Below are 10,371 nucleotides of genomic sequence, written 5' to 3' on the forward strand. Positions count from 1 at the left end.
CTTTGACACAACTTGTTTTTTCAATTTTTAAGAGTCGAGAAAAAACAAAAGATGACTCTAGTCGCCTTCGATTTTTAATGAGCCTGAAGTGACAAGTGCTCAGATGGACCTTTTCCTTTAGGGAGTCTAAAAAGGAATGAAAGAGACTGCTCTGGAAATCCAGACAGAGGGATTACCAAACCAATCGCAAAATTGCAGAATACTTTTTACGGTACGGCAGTCAATCTTCCCGAATGCTATGTTTAGCGCATTGCGATCGATAGGGCGGCAGACACGGCTTCCTATGGATAAAGGATAAAGCCTATTATGGTATCCAAATATATACTCGACGGTACGTGGGAGCACAAGTCCGTATTGGCACTTGTCATCTCAAAGTGGAGGAATCACCCAACCAACAATGAAAGCAACAGTTACCACGTTTTACGATGCCGGAACACGTCTCTAGCCTAGACTTCTAAATGTTGTGCGTTAGGTTCCAAAGCATTTTTAGATTCATTGAATTTATTTTATAGTTGATCTTGTTTAAGAAATTTTCCTTTCAGGTTCACCGCGTGATGTAGATGTACAATTCCTAAAATGCAGTCTAAGATGATAAACAGTCGTTTAATCTTTTTTCAGCAATGAAAATCCTAGCTACTAAGGAAAGAGAGACGATTTTCTTTTAGCATAGAGCATAGAGCACACACTATATGCACCATCCTAAATCAAAACGACAAGCAGTATAAATGCAAATGCACATGCATGTATTTTTTTTCACCTTTCTTAATGTATGTGAAAGTAAGAAAGCTAAGCGTAAATCTGAATTATTTCTAAAGCGACAGTACTCAACAAATTTCTTTCCAAAATGAAGTGAGAGTAAGAGAGACACTTTGCAATTTTGAAACGAAAAATTGCTTTTCGACACTTTAAAAACTTACGAATTCAAATCATATGCAATAGTAACTTATATAATCGACTACCAAAGCAAGGGGATTGTCTTATATGGCTAAAAACGACAGCTACGACACTTTCAGATCAAAGAACGACAACTCGATTATGCTACTTTTTTGCAAAAGAGAACTGAAAATGATGCAAAATACATAAAAACACTTACAGTTCTTTGCACTATGGAGGCGGAAAGATGTAAAGGAAGGGGGTTCTTACAGAGATATACTGACCATAGACAGCTAAACTCCAGAATAGAACTGAAAACAGTGAGTGAAAAACCCAAGCCTTAAGGTAGAGTTAACCTTATCTGACCAGCGCACCTGTCACACAGGGAACTCTGCTTTCAGCGCACCTACTGCACTCGGGAAGTGCAATGGAAGCAGATTGCCTTTAAAGCAGGGTGCGATGGTACCAGAATGAGACTTCAAACAAGTTTTTACTCACAATTTGCAATTCAGTTTGGGGATTTAAGCTAAGAAAGCAATGTTCAGTATATGAAAAACACAGAGGTGGATCTAAGGAGGTTACTAGAGCTACCACTCAGGGCAATTAGTCTATTTGTAGATATTTTGTTTAATTCATAAACAAAACCCAGAGATTGACTGAAGCAGCATTGATCTACTTTGCATTCGTAAAACAAATGCAGTTCAAAGGCTAGCTGGCTTGGCTTCAGGCTCCGTCTATAAGTTTATAAAAGAAACAAAGATAGGCTAACAAACAATCTAGTCGCTCCCCAGCAGAGTCGCCATTTTGTTACCAGGAATAGTGTCTATGCAGAACTGCTAATCCCACTAAGGGTGGTAGAAACCTTAGAAACAAACAGAGTAAAGCTATTCTTGTATTCCTTTATGACTAAATAGATAAGAGAAGAATGGAGGGACCAACCTCAATCTTGCGTTTGGTTCCTCACTTTGATTCCTCTCCCTTCTAATAGACTCTTGCTACTTGCTCCCTTGCCAGCCCAGCTTCAAAGAGTACCTGTGGAATCAAAGCAGCACAAGACTATACGAGAATAGAGATATACTAGCATAAACAATATAAGATAAGATGTATATTGACCACATACAAACATATATCATAAAGTATGCAAGGACATGGAGGAAAACTTGAACAACTTTATTGATATCAAGAAAAGTACAGGGGAGGATTACAACCAATTGTTCTAACCCAGTGTCATCCTCTCAGCAAGAAGCCCTTCTTCACCTCATGAAAAGCTTAGATCACTCAACACTATGATATTACAGCAAGAAACCAACAACACTTCCTTACAAGATACAAAATTCCAGCCTCTGGATCTCTGGGATGAGGGATCCATATATAGATGTTTGAAAGGAGGGTGAGTCAGCTTCTGGGGTTTGATTAGTGTCTTCTCTCTGATAGTTCTTGATGCCATTTGGAGAATGATGATCTCTTACTCATCCTTGGGCGAAATCAGGGAGGCAAGTGTCACAGGAGAAGTTTCTGGAAGATTCCATGATTTTCCACCTCACACACTGCCTCTGCCATTTGTCCATTCCCACCCATCGCACCCCATAGAAGGGATTTTCAACATGCATCGCACCCTTTGTGAGTATTTAGGTGGGATGCAGCACACTTTGTCCATGGAGCAGGTGGGATGGTCCAGTTTTGACCAGTTCTGAGTAGTTTTTCATGGAGAACTTCTGAGAGGTGATGTAATCAGCTGACCTTGTTCTTTTAGGGGTTGGAACAACACTTTTAGGGACTTAGGAGCCCTTGGTTTATGGAAATTTAGGATTGGGGTTGCAGTGCCCAAAAATGTCTATAACAGTTACATACTTTGGTAAGTGCAGTCTCTAGTATTTTGTTGAATGCCTCTACTATGCCATTAGCTTGTGGGTGGTACGGTGTACTTTTCTGATGATACACCTGGAACTTTTCTGTGAGTGTGCTAATGGTTTCATTCAGGAAATTTTTTATGTGATCACTCATTAAGATTTTTAGACAGCCAAATCGTGTCAACACGTTTTCAAACAAAAACTTCGCAGCCATAACAGCTGTGCAATCCTTGACCAGCTACGCTTCTACCCATCGTGTCATGTATTCCATCATGGTGATGATGTAGCATGCACCCATATTTCCCTAAGGTTTGATCAGTCCCACAAGGTCGATTTCCCATTTTTCAAACGACTGCAATGTGATTTGTGGAGAAATCTGGTGGCATCCATGCTTATTTAGATTAGTGATTGGGTGGAGATCATGGTAAAGATAGTTATGATCTATTCATTGTGTTGGCCTAGTCATCCAGATGGATTACGCTAAAACCTACTTTCTATTGATGAGGGTGAGATGGTTTAGCCTTGGTTTGCCCTGGTTGCGTTCTTTTGGTTTGAGTCCCACATGCATGCTTAGAATATGGAAAGGGAGTGATTGGTTAAAGAGAGACATGGCTCAACCAATCTATGGTCGGGTGGAACATGGTAGTCCCATCTCCATTTAGCTCATTGGATTGATTAATGAGAAATTAATTCCATTGATTTTCATGTGTAAATGTACTGGTGTATATATGGATTTTGATGGCTGATATGTTTATTCTAATTTTTTTCCTATTATGTTGGTTATATGTTCATTTTATGGCAACAACTATGTTTGGATCTCAGCATGTTTTTACTGGTTTTTGAATGGATATTTTATCTATGACCTAATAAGTGATAAGGAAACAAATGACATGAGGAAACAATTGTTGGGCAGTGGATCACCCCATAGCATGTTTTTGGGGCTGGAAGCTCAAATTTTAGTCAAGTGTAATTTTAAGACATCGTAAAATGTGAGTGCGGAGCGTGAGAGTCTAGGGTTGTCTGCCCTAAGATAATGTAATTTAATGTAAAGAATGTTGGCCTACCCATGGTCTGCAGACCATGGGATTGTATAAATAGAGCGAGGCTCCAAGTGTAAAGGGAGTCTAAGTTTTTGATAAGTAATAGATAGATGTGAGGGCATGGTTAGAAGATAGAAGTGAATCTGAAGTGTATTGGGTCATAGTGGTAGGTAGAGGGTCTACAGCTAAGTGCACAAAGGCCTAGTAAATTCTGTAGCTGAGTGCGCAGACCCCTGCAGCTGAGTGTGCAGGGTGGAGTCAGGTCTGTAATGGAACTTGAGTATTAATAAAGATAAGATTGATTTAGAATGCTGTGCATCTGTTTATCTATATTTCTATGTTTTGGTTATCTTTATACATTTATATTGTTTTCAAATACTCGCACTAATCTACCAGTTGAATAAGTAATAAGAATATTGGGCCCGCACAAACTAAGTTGAGCACTAATACAATAGCACAATAAGGATCAGATCGGAATAATACGAAAGTGTGTGCGGGTTACAAAGAATAGAAAGTTGCACGAAGCAACACAACACACAGATTAGGATCGTGAACCTCCAGAACCCTCATCAAGACATCCCTAGGGTGTGGAAACTTGGTTCCAGCACCCTCCCATACTATTTCGGGTGAGATCTTAGTTCACGCTTCATGGACTGTTGCCGAAAGGGCCAGTAGTACTAGGATTTTCTTGGCTAAACTCACTACTAAACCTGGGTCAGGCCCTATGTAGCCAACTAATGGTTCCATTACCGGGACCGGGATCTGCCTAAGGGATGTTTGATGTCATGCCACTGGAACCCAACAAAGAAGGAAATTGAAGAGTGGTTGGACAAGAAGATTCACGAGTTCGTGAGACAGGGAAATAGAACTCCACAAGTATCTGAGAAAAGGTGGCTGGATCACTATGTGTATATGGAAATCCATGAGATATTCTTCACATCCTTTCCTTCTGAACTGTATAAGTGGATCATGAGGTTAGCCAACATCCAGGGAAGGTGTAAGCTTGACCAACTGATAGTGTGGACTTCGGAGTTAGTGCACAGACTAGAGGCATCAGAAGATAAGATTGCGTGAGCTGTGGACCATTAGCTCGATCAGATAGTAGGGGGATTTATCACTGAGTTCACGATAGACACAACCATGAGCTATAGCGAAGCAGAACAACATTTCCTCAAGGGACGACGAGGTAATTACATTAAATATTTGAATAGCTGGGTAAATATGTTGTTATGTGAAAAGCAGGTTATGCGAATACATTAATGTTTGGAACAACGTGGAGTGGAAAAATCTACAAAGGTAGCGGGAAATTAGGAAACAGTCCCTTAATTTCACCTTCATGAGAGAGTGAGGAAGAGCTCACTCGGGTCTCTCCGAGAAGTGTGGTCAGTTTGATAAGGCAGTGCATTCTGCAGTTACCACCTCCACCCATGCCACCACCCACTTCACCTCCTTCACCTCCATCTCCACCCACTCCACCTCCACCAAACCTGCAGTTCAGCATGGAGGGCGCAATCAGGCTACCCATATTCAAAGGAGTAGGGAATGAGGATTCGAACCAGTTCTGGTTCATGGTAAGAGTAGTGTGGGAAGCACAAGGGGTCACAGATGACAACATTAAGAAGGCTACATTGGTGAGCACGCTGCAGGATCATGTGTTGACATGGTATATCAAGCACTCTAATGATCACCCAAATGTAAGAATAGCAGAGATCCAAAATGTGCTGAATAGAGAATTTAGTTGGCCCAAATAAGAGACACAGTAAATCATTGGGTTTAAAGAGATTGCGATGCTTCCAAGCAAGGCCCCTTGGGATCTAGATGAGTGACTAAAGAGTATGATCCATAAGGCTAATATGACGTTCACAGATGTGCAACATCGCTCATTGTTTGTGGCATCTCTAACACCGCACTAGAGGACAACGCTTTTGTAGTAGAAACTTTCTACCCAGGCCGAAGCATTGGAAATGGCGATGAGGTTGCATGAGACATCGATACATGACCCAAGGCTGTGATTTCAAAAAATCCATGTGCAACTACAAAATCTATACCTGGAAATATAGAACTTGAAGTAAGATAGGGCACTGCAGCTAGAGGCACGCAAGGAAGTGTCATGCATAAAATGCAAGGGCCAGGGCCATGACAAGTATCATTGTCTAGTATTCACAGACTACTTGGCAAGAGGGGCGCCAATGCTGTTGAGACCAGAGGCATAGGCAAGGCCAAGTGCGACGCCAATGTTATGGTGCACGATCTATCAGATAGGAGGAAAACACACAACAGATAATTTTCATTTGTTGCAGAAGTATACATAGACTCCCTAGCAGTTGTTTTGTAATTTCTGCAGGTCAGTAGGCCACAACGAGTGTACTTTTCACAACTATGAGCTAATGATGGATCAAACTCCCACATATAGGATGCAAATAGAAATATGAGCCCTCGACCTAGTTGCAGGGATGGCGTGCACTAGATTTTATGGGCGAGGTCGAGGACAAGGAGGAATGGGGCCAAGAAGGGGCCGCAGACATTTAATTTGTTACAATTGCAAAGGACCAGGGCACTATGCCCATGATTTTACCAACCCAACGAGAATATACTGTTCATATTGTGCTGAGTTTGATCATGAAGCAGCAGATTGTCCTACATTGATCACACAAATGCGTGAGAAAGGGGTACTGCAGCCTCCTCTGACTCAAAATATTCAAATGATGAGGTCTGAACCACGCAAAGAGGACCCAAAAGTTAATATAATGCTTAGAACTAGTGTGACCATAGGGGAGGATAAGGGGAAGTAGTCTGAGGAAGATACCTGGGTTTGCAAGGCTCCTACAAAGGAACCTGAGTTTGACTTAGAGCAAACAAAGGAGATGTTCATGGAAGCTAAGAAGAGCTTCGTGGAGGCCTCCACTTTAGGTAGTAGGGATCAACCAAAGATAGGGATGCATCCTTCTATGCTTACTACATTTTTGGAGACATGCATGAAACTGTTGCAGGATAATAAGGAAGTTACGGGACTACAAGAATTGATCACTAGGTGCGCAAGGTCACGAGAATTGCATGTAGTCTAGAAACTAGGAAAGCATGCATTATGCACCAGGAGGGGAATGAGATTGACGGCGTTGATTGGTGAGTATGAAATGGAGCAGGTAATATTAGACCTAGGTTTGGATGCAAATGTATTACCAAAGCAAACATGGGAACATATGGGCAGGCCTGCATTATAGTGGTCCCCTATTCAATTACAAATGGCGAACCAACAGAAGATTTTTCCCATGGGAAGGTTGTGAGGGGTAATAGTTGATATCAAAAGAGAAAGCACACGGATGGACTTTGAATTAATAGATATTGTAGATGACAACAATCCTCATCCCGCATTGCTAGGAATTGACTGGGCCATTGATATGAATGGAGTGATCAACCTGAAGAAGCGGAAGATGATATTTGAGAAAAAGTCCCTTCGTGTAGTCATTCCACTAGACCCAGCCGAAGGAGCGCGCTACACTGAACCAATGCGTGATGATGAAAGTGACGATGAGCTAGATTGCATTTACCATGTAACAACATGAGACTAGGAGCGGGTGAACCTGACTGCAGATGGGAGAATCTCATGGGAGCGTGACAGTTCCTGTACTTCGGATTTAGATGAGGAAGTAGAATGCTGGCAGAACTGGTTGTACGAACTGACAACCTAAATTGCAACATGATGATTAAATGACTGCGTTGTGTGAGGATCGAGGCAATGGAACTGCCAACATATGATGGAGTTACAGCAATGGATGAATTCCTAGAAAAATTTGAAAGTACAATACTGGAACATCAGCGGTACGGTGTGATGGAATGGGTGCATCATGCAACACCCGCACGATGGTGGATTACACATCAAGAGACCATTGGAAACTGGTGAAAATGTAGAAAATGGATGTGCTTACGGTTTGGAAGTCCCCAGCGTTGAACGAGAGTCAAGTAGCCAGGATGGAGTGGCTTGCGCGCCCACTTGTGTCGATGGGTGCAGATGTGTGCTGTGCAAGCACATCCCAGACTAAGGATCGAAAATCAGAACCAAATGCCATAGCGAGAAAAGCAACGCACACCACAAATATTCCATGATGGAGCATTCAAAAAGCTATGCAGAATCATGAATATAATTCACCAGGCGAGACAAACTGACTGGGACCTACGTGTACCAATGGTTCAATGGGCTTATAGGACCATAAGCAAAAACCAGAGCACAGAAATGACCCCAACACTGAAAAGAAGAAATGAAACCATAAGAGCATAGAAGAATCCCCATACCATAGCTCCCACACTTGGGACAGCATGCGAGGACTAGAGTGAAGAGATTATGCAACTGCGCGAGGACATACATATGCAGATTCAAGAAACCATTCGGTGAGGGAACCTTGAGCTTTGCAAAATCAAAGAAGATCGGATACAACTGAAGCAAAAATCATGTTGATGGACGCAGATATCAGAAAACTAGAAACCAAAATCACGCAAGCATTATGCGTCGACAGAAGGATAGGATAACGTATGGGCAACCATACCACTGCACTAGAAGATTGCTGCCGAGAATTTCTGGCTCTACTACCATGGCTGCGACCGCACCTTATTAGACAAAGTAACCAGGGAAGCTGATCACATAAGGAAGAATGCGAGGTGCTGACTAGTGTGAGGGTAACTAAGGAAGGCCCATGGACTGGGTTGGAAGGTGACTTGAAGCCTCGTACTTGTGGTGCGACCATCGAACTATGCATCCGAAACACAGTCTCAACGCCCCAAGCAGTTGAAAGAGAGCGCGGGACTATAAAAGAGTCTGTATGGGAGCTACGTGACACAAAGCTGCGCGCAAGATCAGTATGATGGATGGGTCATGTCTGCATAGAAGGGGTTGTGCTGCCCCACGGGTATGCTGGGAAGTGACCATTGATGTCACTGTTCATGACAAGATGTCCAATTTAAGGCAATGAGGAGCAGACGACGGGAAATTAAGACACAAATTCAGAACTCAAATTGGGACTATCGACCACCAATCTCGCATTAATGAGCTGAATATGGGGGGAACAGTCAAATTTGAATTCAAAAGGGCTTATAAATCACAGGTGTATCTTCACCAAACAACCCTTGGCATTTTGAGAATTCAGTTGTTGTGCTACAAATTGGGTATGAACCTGACGAATTTGGAGGCTGTGAGAGCAAGTCCATGGTTTGAAACATTGTCGAAGGAGACACATGATTACCTGATCAGAATCATGTCAACAACCAAGGGAGCCATGCAGAGCTCTATGCCGCCGATAGGGGATGCACCGGAAATCCCTAAATTGCCCTGGATGCTGAGGCCCAAAAAGGATCCATAGGCAATAGGACCAGTCCGTATATCTCCACAAAATCCATGGTTTGGTAAAATATCTATGGAAGACAAGGGCAAGATAGTTAATATTGAGACAGATGATGAGGAGGAGAATCTTCAGGCCTTTGTAGAAGAAATTGAACCAAATCAAGAAATGGAGGAAGACATTCAGCCAGTGTGCACTGCAGCAAAACTACCCAAATATGTTCCCCGACAGAAGGGGAAAGAAAAAGTACCCAAGGATGTGGATACTGTTAAGAGCACACTTAAAACCACACCCCTCCTAGATGGAATTCTATTTGAGGGTTTAGTCTTGGGCCACATGCCCACGATGAAATTTGAAGATTGGGACCTCACGAATAGTGAAAATTTCCCACCTTTGGAGACTAGCCGACTTATGAAACAAAGCAAGGAGGGGGTAGTTACAGTGCTGCGGTGATGGAAATGGTTGTGCAGGGTTGAGGAGGCTGGGCTACTCCACCTACTATGGATTTTGCACTTTCACCGGGCACTAATCACGATATTCGTCATGAGGTAACTGCTTTGCCTAATGCATGATGGGTACTTGTGGCTGGAGGAGCCGATTCCCATCACGACGAAGCTTATTCATATGATTTCTCGCCTTCCCTATACAGGAAGGGACCCTGTGGAAATAGTTGGCCAAAGTGGAGACTTGGTGCTCATAGAAGCCATGAAGAAGAAATACAGGTTAGAGAAGAGGTAGAGGGGCTATGTCCTTACTAGCATTCAAGACAAATGGGTGCGCATCATAATCCCGCTGCTGGTAGGAAAAGTGATCAGAAAATGTCATGGCAATTGGGTACCAACAATAGTCATCGTGGTAGATGAACAACGTGCAGAGGGGGTCCAGTTCAACTGGGTGCAATTCCTTTGCGATGAGTTCTTGATGAACTATAGGGAGGCCATGAGTAGGGTTAGACCTGCCACTGTGTGTGGTTGCTCCTATCCATCCCATTGGTTGCAGGGGAGTTGCCGAAGACAACCAATTTTCCACTACTGAGGGTGACCTACCTAAAGCCGTGAGGTACACCTTGCTATGGGCTACAAGAGATGCGAATATGATTCACAAGATAAATGTGTTCTAGGTGTTTGTGGAGGTGAGCATCCAAACATGGATCAACTGTAGGCTGTTCTTGTCCCCTACAATTCATAACAGCTTGCAAAGTGCGACAGAATTCAAGATGGATATGCATAACCTGTATATCCGGGCGTGCAAGGATCCAACACAAAAATGGGTGAAGCT

Source organism: Pinus tabuliformis, chromosome 8 (assembly GCF_031772625.1).
Source record: "Pinus tabuliformis cultivar Carrire ecotype Pingquan chromosome 8, CPIR1, whole genome shotgun sequence".
Lineage (NCBI taxonomy): Eukaryota > Viridiplantae > Streptophyta > Pinopsida > Pinales > Pinaceae > Pinus > Pinus tabuliformis.